Source organism: Protopterus annectens, chromosome 1.part0 (genome assembly GCF_019279795.1).
Source record: "Protopterus annectens isolate FY-2018-M chromosome 1.part0, PAN1.0, whole genome shotgun sequence".
NCBI lineage: Eukaryota > Metazoa > Chordata > Ceratodontiformes > Protopteridae > Protopterus > Protopterus annectens.
Window position 1 is genome coordinate 343,904,417 of NC_056725.1, and position 18,474 is coordinate 343,922,890.

Genomic DNA, 18,474 nt, shown 5'->3' on the forward strand with positions numbered 1-18,474 from the left:
CCAGTTATAATGGAAACCTTGAGAGAACTAAGAAGCTTGATGCATGTATGAGGCAGGTTAACAAAATGCATGGATCTGCTTTGGTTTCCTTGGAAGAAGAACCTGCCTCCATATAACAGGTAAGAGCTGCATTTCGTGTATTTTCCTGTGTTTCTCCTGTTGTTAATATATAAGGTACAGTGGTAGTCTTAGCAGTTTAACCTCACTGACAAGTTCTTGTAGGGGTGAACCAGGGTATAGCTACAGTTGTTCTTGTGCAGTATCTGTGATAACATCATGGGCACACATTTCTTGATTGAAAAGGGTGCCCTTCAGTGTATATGTTACATAAAACATATTCAATTGTAGACCTTATTACCAGAGGTACAATAGACCATTTTTGGACTATACTAGACACCTATTAAACCCAAATAGTGTTCTATCAGTCCTCTGAAGTGTAACCACAGCTGTCAAAACATAAAATATACTCCTTGCCAGCTAAACCAAGATATGTATGTATCACACAGAATAACCTGTCCTGTTCAGAAATCAGTATATCATTCTACACATTATCGCTCAGTGGTAACCATAATGATGTCATGCTCCAAAATGGCACAGGTTTACTTCTTTTTACAGATCAATAGGAAATTAAGTACCTATAACATGGTTGCCTATGTATCCCTTTATTATAGCTTCACCTATTGCAGCAGGTATATACAGCCTAATCATTAGGCATGTGTCAACCTTTACCTCATTACAGCACATGCGTAGCATCATGCCATGTGTATGCACAAGACAGACCTGAGGGAATGGCTACTCATTATTCTCAAACACATGTGTTGAGCATACATGTACCTGCCATCTCATCATGAAGCTAATTCTCTTTCATGGGGAAAGTTGTACAGACTTGTCTGGTTCTAATGAATCAAAAAAGGGGGTTTCCTCTTGGTGCCTTAAGCAAACTAACATTTTCCTATACTACCTGTTGAGTGACTACAAGAGAAGGCTGCTGTGTGTATGTGATGGACCATTTAGGAAGATAGATGCATGGTATGACCGACATATAGACAAAGGCTATTGGTTTCGCACAGTCTATGGAGCAATGCAGGTAGCACCACTAAGATAACTTTAGCCATCTCCACCCTGCCACCCTCCATTACTGGGAAGAAGATGGTCAACAATAGCATAAGAGCACCCTGAGATATACTGCATACATTTGAATATATTGCTATAGGCTGAGTGCATACCTATTACTGCTTAGTTGTACTGGAGAAAACATATGTGTAAAGGTATTATGAAAATGCATAAGAGGTGTATTCTACAACTTCTTATGACAATATATATATATATATATATATATATTTATATATATATATATATATATATATATATATATATATATATATATATGTGTGTGTGTGTGTGTGTGTGTGTGTGTTTGTGTGTGTGTGTGTATTGTGTGTGCATGTAAATACCTCTATTAATACATATATATATATATATATATATATATATATATATATATATATATATATATACACACTGATGAGGTGATAAAAAAAAAGCTGAAACATGTATGTCTACAGTTAACGGGGTTTGGCCTTATTAGCTTGATTATACCCATAAAGACTTAAAAAGTAAAATGTCACGGGCATTCAGAAGCCATGTAGCTGAAACACTATTTTTCCTTATGAGGTCATTTGCATATATCCTATGGGACTGACTACTGGAGATTTAAGCTATTACATGATGAAGATTCTAGCTTGTCTGGGTGTTTCTTGCAGTTTTCACTGAATGGTTTGTCTGGGTTTGACCATTTCTCTTATTTATTTTATTTATTTATTTATTTATTTATTTATTACTTATTGACATTTGATTACTAGGAAAGGGGTGAAAAGCTTCAAATTATTACAACAATTTTTAAAAAATGAATTATACAATCATCAAAAATAAAACAAAAAACGTGCAGTTTAAATAATTATTACAAATTAGACATAATATAAAAACATTGTTTAAGAATCAATACAAGGTATATGATAATCATTTAATATTTAGAGAAATTTTAGACAGTTTATAGAGAAATTAAACATAAGTTAGTCTAACACAAACAAGAACTTCAATATGAAGTGAGGGAAAAACAGGCTTATGGTACATTTAGAGATAAAGATTGGGAAGGGAATTAGATAACAGTAAGGAAGTAAGTAAAAATTGGAGATTATGGAGGTATAAGGCATGAAAGGTACTTGTTCACATGTATCATATTCAGGGATACAGTTTATCCTGTTTTTGTGCAGGAACAGGGCCAGAGTTTAGCTAGAAAGTCTCTCAGAGTGATTTTGAAAGATGGGAGGGAGTGTATATACTTGATGGATACAGGTAAGGAGTTCTAGGCCTTGGCAACCTTGTATGAGTATAGACAATGCCCAGCAGATTTGATAGGTCAGTAGACAGACAGGTGTTTTTGGTTAGTTGATCAGAATGACTGGCTGGGAACATAGTTGTGTAGAATATGTTTTAGTGATGGACAAGCAGATGGACGTTGGATCATTTTATGGGTTGTAAGAAGTTGTGTATATGTTAGTTGATGTGACAGTTGTAACTAATTTAAGCTTTTAAGTGCTATACTGTGGTGGGTTATGAAAGGGATATGTGCTACAAATTTAGCAACTTTGTTATAGCATTGTTCAAGTTTTAATTTTTGTGAAGCCTGGAGGTTAGTAAGGATGGGAGCACCATAAATAAGAATGGAGAGGAGATATGTAGTGGCAAGTGTAGTTTTAGTTGTGCCTGTGAGAATATTTTTGGCTCTGTAAAGCATCCCTAGTTTTTGATGAGTTTTTCATATACAATTTTGAATATGCAGGTCAAATGTTAGATTATTGTCCACTATACCCCTAATAGTTTACTATAAGAAGTAACTTTAATAGTTGTATCATTAAGAGAGAGGACCTTAAATTTAGTTTTTTCATGAGAGAGAGATTTGGGGGGAAAAAGGAGTTTGGTCTTTTTTAGGTTTGGGCATGAGTTGTGAGTTACACATTCATGTTTCACTGTCTGTTAAAGCTTCCTGAGTAATTTTTTGAAGGTGTACCATGTTGTCAAATATACATATGAGAGTGGAATCATCTACATGTTGTATTAGGGTGGCTTGTTGTGTGGAAGTATAGAGGGGGTTGGTGAAAATGTTAAAGAGGAGGGAACCAAGGATAGAGCCTTGTGGTAAACTGGTGGAGACTGGGAGGTAAGGAGTGACCATGGAGTGCCATTTTACTGACTGATATTTATTGGACAAGTATCTTTTGAGTGACCATGGAGTGCCATTTTACTGACTGATATTTATTGGACAGGTAGCTTTTGAACTACAGAAGAGTGGGCTGAGAGAGATCTAGTGAGGACATTTGAAGTAGAAGTTTGCTGTGACAAACTGTGTCGAAAGCTTTAGACAAGTCTAGAAATAAGGAAGAGACTAGTTTGCTATTATCTCTAGTTTTATCGACAGCATCTATATATGTATAGGATGTGGGCACAGGCTTGAAAGTGAAAGTGCATGTGGTGATACATGGCTGTTGGGCAGGGAAGGGATTAGATGTTGAGAAATCCTTAGTTAGAGATGTTATACTATTTATAAAATAAGAGTTGAACTGTATTGCTGTTTTGAGCGGTGAGTTATCTGGAGAATGGTTTGGGATGAATTTTTGGGCAAGATGTAAGATTTCTTTAATGGTTGTTCAAAATTTTTAGGGTTGTGTTTAGTATTATTCTGAAAGTTATTATAGTATAGTTTTTTGTCTTCATTTATTTGTTTGTTAATCAGATTCTGAAGCATTCTGAAGTTTTCAAGATATTGGGGTGTTTTATATTTTTGCAATTCTCTATCCTGCATTAGCATTCCACTCTTTTTGGACAGACAAATCATGTTATTTGTTTTCAGTCTATTTCTTCTAGGAAGTGTAAGACTATTTAGGATATTTAGGAAAGATGTACTGAATTCAATTACAGCATTGTCTAAGGGGAGGATTTTTAGGAAGTTCTAGTTAGTAGATGGTAGTGTAGTGATGAACATTTCTGGGTTAAACATGGAAAGGTTACATGTTGTTTTATAAATATGCTGTTTAAATGAATGTGTGAGATATCTAGTCATACAGACTGGGAGATGATCACTGAGAGAGTCTGACATTGTACCTGTGGTGGAGTATTTGTTGGGATCTGATACTAGGATCTAGTTCAATAGAAAATTTGATGTTTTGCCATAATGTGTGGGGCTACTAATTAGTTGTGTGAAACCATATAAGTTCATGCTAGATATAGAGGAGTTAGAGTTGTCCAACCAATTGACATTCACATCACCTAGTAATACTTTTTATTGTGGAAATGTTATGCATATCCAATGCAGGATATCTTCCAATGTATCTGTATTGTCAACAGGAGGGATATAAAGGACAGTGATACGCATTTGTTTATAATTGTTTATGTTGAGGAAAGCAATAAGAAGCTCTGCTGAACTGAACTTTGGTGTAGGTTTGCTGTTCGGGGAAATGTGGTAGGTGTTGGGAAATATTAAAGCAATGCCACCACCTTTCCTCCTTATATTGTTATTATGGATGACCTTAGAGTAGAAGGTATAACTTCAGAATTATTTAGGCTGGATTTAAGCCAGGTTTCACTTACAGTGAGAATGTCAGGCTTACATTGAGAAATCCAGGCATGTAGTTCAGCAGTTTTATTTCTTATACTTCTAACATTTGTTGCAGCAAATATTAGATCACCAGAACTGACAACTGGCTGTTGTTGGGTTAGAGAAGTGTGTGGGAGAGAATTATCATTGTGTTCATTGTGATAGGTGGGGGCCAGGATTAGGGTGTACATCTCCTCCTAGAAGGATTTTAGTACATTTGGGAATTATGCCTACTTGTTTTTTGGAGAGGATTCTTGGACTTAATTTGGTTTTGTTTTTTGTCGAAGTGCAATTAATCAGCCTATATTTGGAATAAATGTTAGGGGCAATATTAAATAGGTTTGGTGCAATGTGTGTGGAGAGTGTAAAGAGGAAGTATGGATAGGTGGTTTGGACAGAGTTGGAAAGATGTTGAGAGACATTATTGAATATGGTAGGATGAAAAATGGCACAGTAGGAGGAGAAGAATAGAGGATAAGCAGAACAGTAGCATAATTAAGTACCGATATCTATATTTTATATATATCAGGTAATGAGAAAGAAGCAATAAAGAAGGTAACAAGAAGTTGCAGGACAGTAGGAGATTCAGTGTTGATGGATTCTGAGAGCTGGAAGAGGATAGGTAAGGAGAGAAGTATTATCTATAAAAGAAGAGAGGTAAGTTGTTTCTGGAATGTAAGGAATAGAGGGGTATTAAAGGCTAGAATATAACAATGTAGTTAAAATAAAAAGAAATGAGTTTATTTGGGAAAAGAAAAAGACACGATACAGAATAGATAGGTACAATTTGGGAAGAATTGTGATTATAAATGGATATAGTGCAAAGCAGTATGGGAGGGAGAAAGATAGTTGGGAATGGTGTTAAAAATTGAAAAGAGATAGGGAAGTAGAAAACAAGAAACAGACGTGTGTGTATAGAAGTAGTAAGGTCAGCTGGGGAAGGTTTTGGAGTAAGAATCACAAGTGAAATATGCATGTAGGAAGCATAATATCAGAGTAAGAGGGGATGTGTGAGAATTAGTGGTAGGGCAGGAGGGCAAAGCAAAGCCAAGCAGGCTTCCCACTTTCTGATCAGTATAAAAGTGAGAACAGTTTATAATCAGAACAAAGCAATTAACAAAGAGATGTGATTAAAACAGGTTGTCCATCATTTCTTGAGATTAAATAACTGGCATATGCCATATAGTCTACTGGCCAAACAAAAGGGGACAGTGACCTACTTAGTAAGAGGTGCTTAGAGTGTATGAACTATTACACAAGGATGTTCAGTCACAGAGTAAGTATGTATTTAACTGATTGAAGTTAACATGCAGCAAGGTTGTTCAGGATAAATATGCTTAAACAATGACAGAATTCTCAAAAAGCTTGCAGATGTAGGGCCTTGTGGTAGAGCTCCTGCAATATCAATGTCAGATATAGTGACCGAAGCCTACTAAACAATGACAAAATTCTCAATCAGCTTGTAGGTGTAGGGCCTTGTGGCTGAGCTCCTGCAATACTGAGCTCAGATATAGTGACCACAGACTGCTTAACAATGACAAAATTCTCAATAAGCTTGTAGATGTAGGGCCTTCTGGCAGAGCTCCTGCAATATCAAGGTCAGACTTAGTGATTGTAGGCTCTGCTCTATAAAGGAAGAGAGTGACAATGTTTTATATACATACACACACACACACACACACACACACACACACACACACACACACACACACACACACACACACACACACACACACACACACACACACACACACACACACACACACACACACACACACACACACACACACACACACATACACATAAACAAAGACTTACACCACAACAGGATAAGTAAAACTTGCACAGAATTTACAATATACCATATATTGTGGTATGTCACACTTATACCACTCTTCTTAACATGTTTCACATATCTAGGCCTGAATACGAATTAGCCATACCACAGATGCCATCACCATAGCCAATCACTGTGAAAATCCAGTCTGAGTCCAGTCATGATGATACAATCATTCCAAAAAATGCCTAGTGGATCTGCAAAAAGGCTTTATCATAAGTCTTAGAGCCTTGAGTTAAAAAAGAAAAACTCATTACAGAAAAACATCCACGCATGTGCGCACACACACACACACACACACACACACACACACACACACACACACACACACACACACACACAAAATGTACTTTTTAAATACATTGCCAAAAATAAATTATCCAATCACATCAAAGCTCTCCAAGGGGCATTCTGATTAAAACCATAAGCTGCCATAGTCTTAAAACGTAAAATACATATTCTTCTTCCATCCTTTCTAGCAATCTGTTTTATACCCATTAGTTTGTCTAATATTATTTGCTAATTGCTTCAAAGCACAGCATTTTAATGCTATAATCCTTTCTTCATGTTTGTCTCACAGATGACATGGAAAAGAATTTTTGAAATTCATATTAATCAGGTCATTCAAAAATCCTTAATTCTAACTTACTGGGTGTATTGTTTTATATATATAATATAAAGAAAAAGAACACACCATTTCATAAATCACCATCTAGGATAAACTAGTGAAATGTACCCCAGTCTTGAAAGTTTCTGAAGGGAAACTGAAACATGGATCTGACATAACAAAAGAACAAACTATGCAGGATCCACAAGGATAAGTGTAAATACAGACCAACATTTCAATTTAGAAATCTGAGGCTGCTGTCTAGCATATCAAGCCATGCACTGACCTTCTACATAAACTAGAACCTATACTGCAAGATTTTACAAGCAATGCTGGAAGTACCTTCCTTAACTTTTCGTCTAACAATAAAACAAGTTAATATTTGTTATAGTTTCATAGTATTATCTCAGTGTATTTTCTTATTTGCAATGGTGATGGACAGGTTGACAGACGAGATCAGACAGGAGTCCCCATGGACTATGATGTTTGCAGATGACATTGTGATCTGTAGTGAGAGTAGGGAACAGGTGGAGGAGACCCTGGAGAGATGGAGATATTCTCTAGAGAGAAGAGGAATGAAGGTCAGCAGGACTAAGACATAATATGTGTGTGAATGAGAGGGAGGATAGAAGAATGGTGAGGATGCAAGGAGTAGAGGTGGCAAAGGTGGATGAGTTTAAATACTTGGGGTCAATAGTTCAGAGTAATGGTGAGTGTAGAAGAAAGGTGAAGAAGAGAGTGCAGGCAGGATGGAGTGGGTGGAGAAGAGTGTCAGGAGTGATTTGTGACAGACGAGTACCTGTAAGAGTGAAAGGGAAGGTCTACAAGAGGGTAGTGAGACCAGCTATGTTATATGGGTTGGAGACAGTGGCAATGACAAAAAGGCAGGAGTTTGAGCTGGATGTGGCAGAGTTAAAGATGTTAAGATTTGCACTGGGTGTGATGAGGGTGGACAGGATTAGGAATAAGTATATTAGATGGTCAGCCCAGGTTGGAAGGTTGGAGACAAAGCCAGAGAGGCAAGATTACATTGGTTTGGACATGTGCTGAGGATGGATGCATAGTATATTGAGGAAAAGATGCTAAGGATGAAGCTACCAGGTAACAGGAAAAGAGGAAGGCCTAAGATAAGATTTATGGATGTGGTGAGAGAGGACATGCAGGTGGTTGGTGTGACAGAGCAAGATGCAGAGGACAGGAGGAAATGGAAACAGGTGATCTGCTGTGGTGACCCCTAACGGGAACAGCTGAAAGAAGATGATGATGACCTCTGTGTATTTCAGAACAAAATAAACTCGGTCATTTCCTTTTTCTTACTATAACATACATTTGTATAGTGAAATGTCATTAAATAAATAACTAAATGATTATTAAAAATAAAACCCACAGGGAATAAACTGTGTGACAGGCAAAAACAAATTGTAGCATAAAACCAGTACAGACGCACAGAAACACGGCTGATTAATACTTGTAAAACTTTTATTACAAATAAATGGTAAGCACTTTCACACTCCAAAGTAGTGCTTCATCAGACCATAATACAAAAAACTGACTCAGTGCACATGCCAAATGCTGGAGTGTTCCGGAACCTGGATGTAATGACCTTAGGTATGATGAAAAAGTGCTTAAAAGAAGCCTGAGGGACTTGGAAAATGACTTATTTAAACTAAAATTTCTGCAATGTTAGCATATGCATCTGTAGGCTTGGCTGTTTCATCAGGTAATCTCACGGGGATTAAGGGTGCTTAATATGCCCATGTATTTGAGCATGTACACTGAGTTGCTATCTAAATGGCAACAACTAAACACAGAGTTGTGTGTCAATTATATTCAGTTTTTAATTGAATTCTATAAGTCGATTGAGACTGCTCTATTGGATGGGGTAAATAAAAAACAACAGTTGTTGCTGAACAGTTATTCTGGTGAGGCATGTCTTCCATTGTTCGATAATATACTGGACAGTGTCTCTATATAGGAACAACACAAATGTGCACAGAAAAATAAGAAATTAGACAGATAGACAGAGATATTTGTGATTTTAAGCAGGGACATGTATTTTGCTGGCCAAAAAATTCTGAACCTTTAGAAATGGGACCGGAGGGTTCAGCCAGTGTTAAGAGAGTTGATGCTACTAACGAGGTAGCATAGAGTTCTGTTTCCAATGAGATTGCTCCAATGGTCATGCCTTCACAATCAGTGATGGTAATTGGCTCTTCTGTGGGGGCTGACCAGGAATTGAAGCAACCGGATGTTCAGAAAAAGGCTTTGTCTGCTCAGTCAGCTGATATTCCTTTTCTGTTGCCCATCAGATAGGAGTCAACTTGTGGACAGGAGGAGGTCTACGAGCAGAGGACAAAAGAGAATGAGATCCATGAAGGAGGATTCTCAGCCACAAACATCAAAAAGGATTTCAATAATAAAAAATGCCTAGTCTTAAATTTATCCAGTAAGCGACTCACCCCTGCACAGATGTTATTACAGCATGGTCTATCTTTTATTCCAGCTCAATGGTCAGTGTTTAGTGACATCATTATGGACATTAGACTTTTTGCTAGGAATATTATGCTGAAATTAATGCACAAGAATGATAATGTAAATGAATGTGATAACAATAAGTTGAATCTTTTTGTAAGAAATTTAAAGTTGATTTGTTTTACATGTTTAATAATGGGGAAATGAGGAGCAGTTTCTATAATTTGGACTCCCATGAGAAACAAGCCCTTGTGCAGCTGAGAAATTATAGTGACTTAACCATCAGATCTGCTGATAAGGGTGTAGCCATGGTATTGATGGATTATAGTTATTATAGTACCACTATTGCTGGAATGCTATCTGATGAAAGTACATATTGTAGTGTCAATGAGAGTTATATTGCTTCTACACATAATAAAATCAGATCCATTACAGAGTATTCTCTCCTCAATGGTATTATAACTGATGATTTATCATGCTATCTAACCATTGATCAGCCTGTGGTACCACTGTTTCAAGGGCTACTGAAGGTACATAAAAACATGATTTCCCCACCCCTTAGACCCATTGAATTTGGACAAGGGAGGTTAACAGAACCGTTCTTTATATTTATAAAGAAGAAGATTAAACCATTTCTGTAAGACTGTCCTAAGGGATGCTAAATATTTCTTGAATGACCTTTAAGAGCTTACCAACAGTAATGCTATATCTGAAGGTTGCCTTTTAGTAACCCTTGATGTGGTAGCTTTATTTACTGTTATACCCAATTTTGAAGGTATAGAATTGATTAGGGAATTTCTAAAAGAGTATAGCTTTTATGACAATATTAAGATAGACTTAATATGTCTGTTTTAGAGATATTGTTAGAAAACAACATTTTCTTGTTTGAAGACTCTATTCCTACAAAAATCAGGTGTAGCTATGGGCACATCTTGTGCCAACAGCTACGCCAATATGGTTCTTGCCCAGTGGGAGTCTGAATATGTGTTGACTACTTGTGACTTCACCCTATATTTAAAGTTTTATATAAGATTTGTTGATGACTGCTTCTTGATTTGGGAAGGGACATTAGAGAATTTGTTTGATTTTGTAGAATACTTACATTTTACTACTACTTATCTAAGGTTTACTTATCATTTCTTGAGGAACTCTATAGATTTCCTGGATGTTCAGGTTTCCAGGTGTGTTAATTCTGGACTTGGGACAGGTTTATTTAGAAAATCTTGCAGGAGAAATGTTGTATTGCAGAGGGATAGCATGCATCCTGGTGTTATTTACAAGAATATCTTGAGGGGACAGGGTATGCATATATCCAGACTCAATCGCAGGATTTCAAAGCGACCTATATACTCTAGGGCATGATTTTTTTAGAGAGAGGCTGCAGCAGTAGAGAAGTAATCAATATATGTAATGAGAACCTGAACTTTGGGAGCAATAAGACTTGTCCTTATTTTTCTGGTATGAGTATAGGAAAAATAGATGATGCTTTAATATGTAAAAATAATAAAAAAATCAAAGACTGGATCTTTTTTCACATGTCATTACATTGCACTAGTGATGTTAAGATAATTTGTAATACCATCAGAATGAATTGGTCAATTTTACAAACAGATGACCGTATAAAAGATTTTATGGGTGCCAAACCATTTCTTTCTTTTTAAAAATAAGAAATCCTTAAAATGACAGTTATGCTATAAGAACAACAAGATACAAGGAATGACTAGTATTGCTGGGACATGATGCACCCGTGTAATAAATGTAATTATTGCACATATAATAATGTTTCAAATCATTTTCTGCATCCATTAACAGGCACAGAGTTTAAATGTAAAGTTCAAGCTGACTGTGCTACAGCCAATGTGATAGACATTGCTACTTGCACGGAATGCTTAAGCATCTATATTGGAAAGACCAATCGTTCCATAGCCGAATGTATTAGGGAGCACCTTTATTGCATACGGAGGAAGGATGTCAGGAATTCTCTGGCCAAACATGTGATTGAAAGGGGTGAAGACACTCTTTTACATTCTGGGTGATAGAAAAGGTCTGGATGAGTCCCTGGGGGAGTGATTTTAGAAATTACACTAAAGAATGTGAATTACACTGGATTATTACACTGCAGGCTAATAAGTATCCAGGATTAAATGGTAGGGTCTCTTTAAAACCTGCTCTAAAAAGGAGAGGACTTTTTAAATGATTCCAAATAATTTTAATAATTGATTGAATATAGTATGTGATTTCTCTATTTTAATGCCAGAATGATGCTGATTGGAAGTAATGTGAAGATATCATTATTTAAACAATTGTTCTGTTTTTTGTATTATGGTCTGATGAAGCACTATTTTGGAATGTGAAAGTGCTTACCATTTTATTTGCACTTAAAGTTTTACAAGTATTAATCAGTCATGTTTCTGTGCATCTGTACTGGTTTTATGCTATAAATAACTAAATGACTTGTGTTAATGATCTCATAATATTATCCATTAATAACCTAATTCCAAAAAATGTATTTATTAGTCTATTTACATGTATGTGCAAATCTCTTGAAGTATTACCATGATGTCAAACTTTAGTAAATTCACACTTAGTTAGTGCTATACATAAATGCAGAGAATGAGCACTAGTGACATATAATAAAATATTAGTGCTAGTTGGCTTAACATAAAAAGGTGTTAACAATCGGGGGGAATTTAATAAAGCCTACAGGGACATATTTTCTGTGTAGCCATAGTTGCACATTGCTTACATGAAAGTAAGCAGGTGTGAGATCCAGTAAACAGAGCTGAGCAGCACGCATGAGTGTGCCAACACGGAAGTATTTGTGGCATGCAAATTATCTGATAATCAGGTGAATTGCATGCAAATGAAGGAGGTAGAGTGATCCAGGAAGCAGATAGGGAGTCTTGCAGACCCCATGTTGGTGTCCATAGTATACACAGAAATATTCCATGTACAGGATGTAAAAATAACAACAGGGGCCATAAAAGGACAGGTAGATGGGCAGAAATAGCATAGCAGAGGCAGAAATGTGCAAAACTATCCACTGTGTGTCCAAAACCGTATGGAAATTAATGTAAAATAAATTAATTTTTTTAAATAATTGAGGTATGTTTGTGAGGCATGCTGCAGTGCTCAAACATGCTGTTATGAGAAAAAAAAATAGTGTAAACAACAAAGTTATTAGTATGTGATAGTAATGTATTGTATGACCCTGTGTTGCGTATGTACAATGGTGAAATGGCTTTGTTGCTAAAGAGGCAGTGCCTGAAACCATGTTGTTTCCAGGTTTGGTGCATGGATCCCTATGCAAATGAGCTGTGGTTAGTGAATAACTCAAATGGGTATCCGTGTCCGCAGATCCTATCCGTGTAGGCAGAGAACCATGTCGATGTCCACAGAAAATTTAGCTAAAATCAAAGGAGGTGTGTTCTGAGGACTTGTAAGGTTATTGGAACTCAGCAGCACCTATTTGCACAGTAGGCCACTCTGCTCAGTAGGGGTATGTGTACAGTGTCAGCTAAGCTTTGTTTACCTTCTGGGCATGTGTTTCATCGGGTTTGAGCATGTTTGCATGGCATGCTGCCATGCTGAGCTTGAGCTTTCATGGGGACATGTACACTGAGTGCTAAGCACTGTTTACCTTTGCGGCGTGTGTTTGATGATGCACCGCAGTGCTCAGGGAGAAAGACTGTTAAAAAAAAACAGCTGAGAAAGGCAATGATATCTTAATTACTGATGACTCCTGTTCCACTTAAACTAGGGCCATTAACAGTCCTTAATTATGTACTTGGCAGGTGGAATGCATCATAGGTAGCCTATCACAAAGGCTGCACCTACAGCAGAGCACTATAAAGGCTGCAGAAGCCCTACAATCTAATTTCACCCCCATATTATGCACCTGTGGAGTACAGACTTGGAACTTGTAATTGAAGAAATACTATGGGCTGCTGCTGCTCTGCTACATCTGTATGTGATAGATGCTGATATCAATGCTTCTGCTGCTGATGCTGACCATAGTACTAGACTGAGAAAGAGGAATGTTCAGGCTCAGGGTAACCTTCCAGGAACTACACGAGCCAGAGATTGTAGAGTGCTACAGGGTATATAGGGACACACTACAAGAACTCACTGTGCTATGCCAACCTCAACTCAAGCCCAGAGCCAACAGAGGGGAACCCATCCCAGTAGAAACAAAGTTATGTGTAGCTCTTAGGATACTAGCTACTGGTACATTCCAAAGACCAACTGGGGACATGATGAGGGTCTCACAGGCACCAGTAACCAGGGTACTCCACCAGTTCCTGGATGCCATACTACCACATTCCAGTGAGCACATATATTTTCCCCTCACCCCTGAGGCAAGGGCCAGCAGTATGCAACACTTCTACCATGTAGCATACTACCCTGAGGTACTGGGTGCCATAGATTGCACTCATGTACACATCAAGGCACCTCCTGATGAGGAGGGTAGAATCTACGTCAACCGCAAGGGGGACCACTCCATCAACTGCCAGGTCATGTGCAATGCCCAGGGCATTATCAAGAATGTGTGTGGTGGCAGCCCTGGCAGTTATCATGACTCCTATGTCTGGCATGCATCACAGCTGTACCAGATGTTTGCTAGGGGAGACATCCCACAGGGTCATTTACTGGGGGATGCTGGTTATGCACTGGAACCGTGAATGATGACACCCATCAGAAGAGCATAAACACCCACCGAAGAATGTTATAATGAGGCACATGCATAAACAAGGAACATCATAGAGCATGAGTTTGGTTTGCTGAAGTCACAGTTCCGGTGCCTCAATATATCTGGTGAAGCCTTCTAGTACTCTCCAGCCACATGTACACACATGTTCACAATATGTGCCATGCTGCACAATATGCTCCTGCAGAAACAGCTGCAGCAGGATCAGCAAAGGTAAGGGATACACAGTCCCCCGCCAGTGCCTAGGTCACCACAGACACACCCATAGGGTGACTTTGAGGAAGAAACCCCTGAGGTTGTTCCTGTTGGCAGATGTAAGTGTGCCCAGTATGCCCTGGCCTTGGCCAAGAGACAATGCATAACAAATGCACTGACAACTTAGGGCCCTAGGGACTGACACCTTACTCCGACTCGCATACATATTACTAAAAATTATGCTAGCCAGCCCACAAAACCTGTACCTAACCATGTATGGAGTGTGTACTGCATGTATCAGACAGAGTTAGCCCCAAACTACAGGTCTAACAGCTGCTGCAGTCAAAAGGTAAGTCACAAACCTATTCACCACTTGTAAGGGGTACTAGAATATGTTAGCATATGTATGGACCTTTCGCTTGTATGCAGGGGACTATAGTGGGCTACTGGGCTACTTGGGAAGATCTAACAGCCACTTGGGACAACAGTTACTCTGTCCAATAGTATGTGCTCTATAATATGCACTAGGCCACATGGCTGAAAAGTCCACTGCATTAATCAACTGAGATGGCTAACACTGGGGTATCACAACAGTCACATAACTGTCTATGCCAGCAGAACATGGGCTGGTCATCCCTCACCCCAACTCATCAGTGTAGCCATAAAACTGCTGTAGCAGTATATCTGCAATGATATATCAACAGACCACCCAATTCCAGGGCTGTGACATAGAACCTGGCCACATGTTCTATGTCTCATGTAACACGGGGTGACAATAAATGCCTGTACGTTGTTGATTGTGTGATGAATGATGCATCCCTGACTGGCAGCCTGTGTGGCTCCGTAGGCTAGGGACATTAGCAAGGATGATGGTGTTGATGGTTTGAATCTGGCAGTAGACAAATCTTTTGAATATGAGGTACTCGTATGGTGTTGTCCCCACAGACTGTCATACCCACTCACTCTGTTACTGCATGAAAGCTGGACAAAGCCAGAAAGAATGGTGGGACAAAGGGTCAGAACTAGAGACAGACATTCAGATGTTCTGATCCACCAAGAAGGTGGCTAGTATAAAAGCAGGTTGCATCAGTACTGACTATCTGAAGGATATAAAGTCCAACACTCAACTGTTTGACTATGGTTAGTACTATTCACTGACTGTCTTATACAACATTTCATTGGAACACCACAACTGTATGAGGAACAGGTCAGACATATAGGGTGAAATGCTGGACATTATGAAAAGACATGTACAGTGAGAGGTATGCAGATTGTCACACTGTATGTGGTGTTACGTCATGTACCCCAGTCACATATTAATTACAGCACACAGCCAGGGAATGCTGTGAACAATATCAGGGAACTCTTGTACTGGGAAAACAGGTGCAGCTGCCAATGTCTGTAGCACAAAAACCTGGCCTGGAGTGAAGGTAGCTCTGGTCTGGAGTTACCTTGTAAGTACTGACAGTCCCACTGGGCATGCTTCTACACTTAGACACTTAGCTAACTTGAGTGCAATTTTGGTGCCTCTTCCTCACAAAAACATGCTATGTGAAAATACATCTGTACATACAGACAGCTACCTCTTCATATCTGTCTGACCCTATCCCCCTCCCACGTGTGTAGTGTATCTATCAGTGTGTACCCCATATACATATAATACAGATATATACATGTATCTATATATATTACAATGATACATAGACTTTCCACATATATCTACAGAAGTCATACACATAGCATACACACACAGCAATATTTATAAGAACATCCCTGTTATACACATTTATACATATATATGTGTATATATATATATATATATATATATATATATATATATATATATATATATATATATATATAGTATATGTGTATATGTGTGTTTGTGTGTGGGGGGGTGTATGGATTTCCCCACATATCCTCGAAATGCTGAGGTTATCTGCACTCATGCATCAAAACAGTTGCCCAAAGGAACAAAACCAAGGTCGTAACAGTATATAATTCAGTCATTACTTGCTATCTTCACAAGAATGTAATTGATCTGCAAGACAAAACTGGATTTGAACCCAGGACTGTGTGTGGCAAAATGTACTACATGCAAGGCATTTTACAGACAAAGGCATGTGTATTTGCAAGATATATGTGCACATAGGCTGTGAGAAACATTTCTACAGCCATCATGATGTGCATGGCTTTATATGGCTGTATTTCTGCACGAGGGTCCCAGTTGTGCATGTACTTTACCATTGCTGCCTTAGCATGTGTCTTTCCACAAATTGCTGATAAAAGGACAGATATACTTGCTATCACAGACCTCGCTTACATTCATTATTATGTCACTGGCTGTCTACTGGTGTATTATTGCACCAGAGTCCAAAGTACACTCTCATTTTTCCCATTAGTTTTTATTTCAGTTACATGCTTAATGACTGTAAATGGCAATCAGTATGTTTTGCTGGAAACACCTACTGTACATCAGATCTGTGTGGCTTGGGGTATTAATTCGGTGGGCTGTAGATGAGAGAGGCCCTGGTTCAAACCTTGGCAGAGGTGTTCATTTTGTAGATGTGCCAGACAATGGAATAAACATATCTAATCATTAAAGCTAATTTAAGCATAGCTAAGTGAAGCAGTGCTGTGAGCGGCACCACTCTGCTTCGTTAGCTCCATGCAAATGTGAGCTAAAAAATATAAAGAAAAGAAAAAGGGGTTGATAGGAAAGTGGTAAAATGGGGCAAGTGGGGGAACATAGTGTAAAGCAGGTAGGGATGTGCAGGAAGGGTGTAGGAAAGAACCATAGCTATCCATTTATTTTACAGCAACAGCTGTGCATTTTTATAGATTTTGTAGATGAATTTGGACTCACAAACCCCAAAGATAGGGGTGAGGACAACATAAATGTGTTGTCAAGCCAATTGGACCAAATTAATTGCGTCCAGTGCACACATGTGCAAAATGGAGAGCAATGTATGGGATGACATTTTTTGTGGGACAGGTGCCTATTTTTTTTAATTTTTTTTATTTAGGAGACAGTAGAATGCTGGGGAAGGGGCATAAGTACATGTGGGGATGTAAGTTGGGTAGGAGAGGATGTGTCTTTAGACAGACAAGACAGCAGACAGGGGTGGTGGGTGACACATGAGGGGGTAAACACCTTGGATGGGGTGGGTGTTGTGGGCTCCAAGACACATGTGCCTCCAGACAGCAACAGTGTGACTCAACTCCCCACCCATGGGATAGTCAACACTGCTCCTTTACTGCCCCAAATGTTGCTGTGCTGGAGGCTGGGCACCAGGGCCTGGATGCCCCGCCAGGTTGGCCAGTGTGCTCTCAATCTGGTGCAGGAGACATTCATAGGTCTGATGAAAGAACCTGGGCACCATGACTGGCAGTTGCTCTTGGGTGGCTGTAGCCCCCTCCACCACCAATCCCAGGGTAGGCCTGGCCCCATCCCGTGAGGCAGTTCCACCTGACACTACAGGTTTTGCAGGGACAGCAGAGGGGTCACCACCAGCCTGGGTCCCAGATGTGCTAGGATCTGGTGCCACAGCCAGTTAAGGCAAGGTAAAAGGATCACTGAGAACCGACCTACCCTGACATGCTATGGTGATGGAGGTTTGGCAATAAGTATAGTTAGTTATGAACAAAACACTGTTATTAATAACAGTATGCCAGAACAGTGGAAATAACCTAGTTACATATCAATGCATATTATGTCCAATACAACAATAAATGACAGAACGGTCAGTATGTTAACAGCATACCAGTAACAGTTGCAGCATAAGGCCATCAAATAGGTAAGTCAACAAGATATGTTAATATGCAACCATTATAATACATAACAATAATAAAACACATGACCCAAAATACAGTTAATTTAACAACATATGTTAATAGATACCCATAACCAATGAATAACAATAATAAATAAATTCAGATAAGTGGTGAGGAGAGACAGGAAAACAGTCCATTAGCACTATTATAGGCTATTTACTTGACAA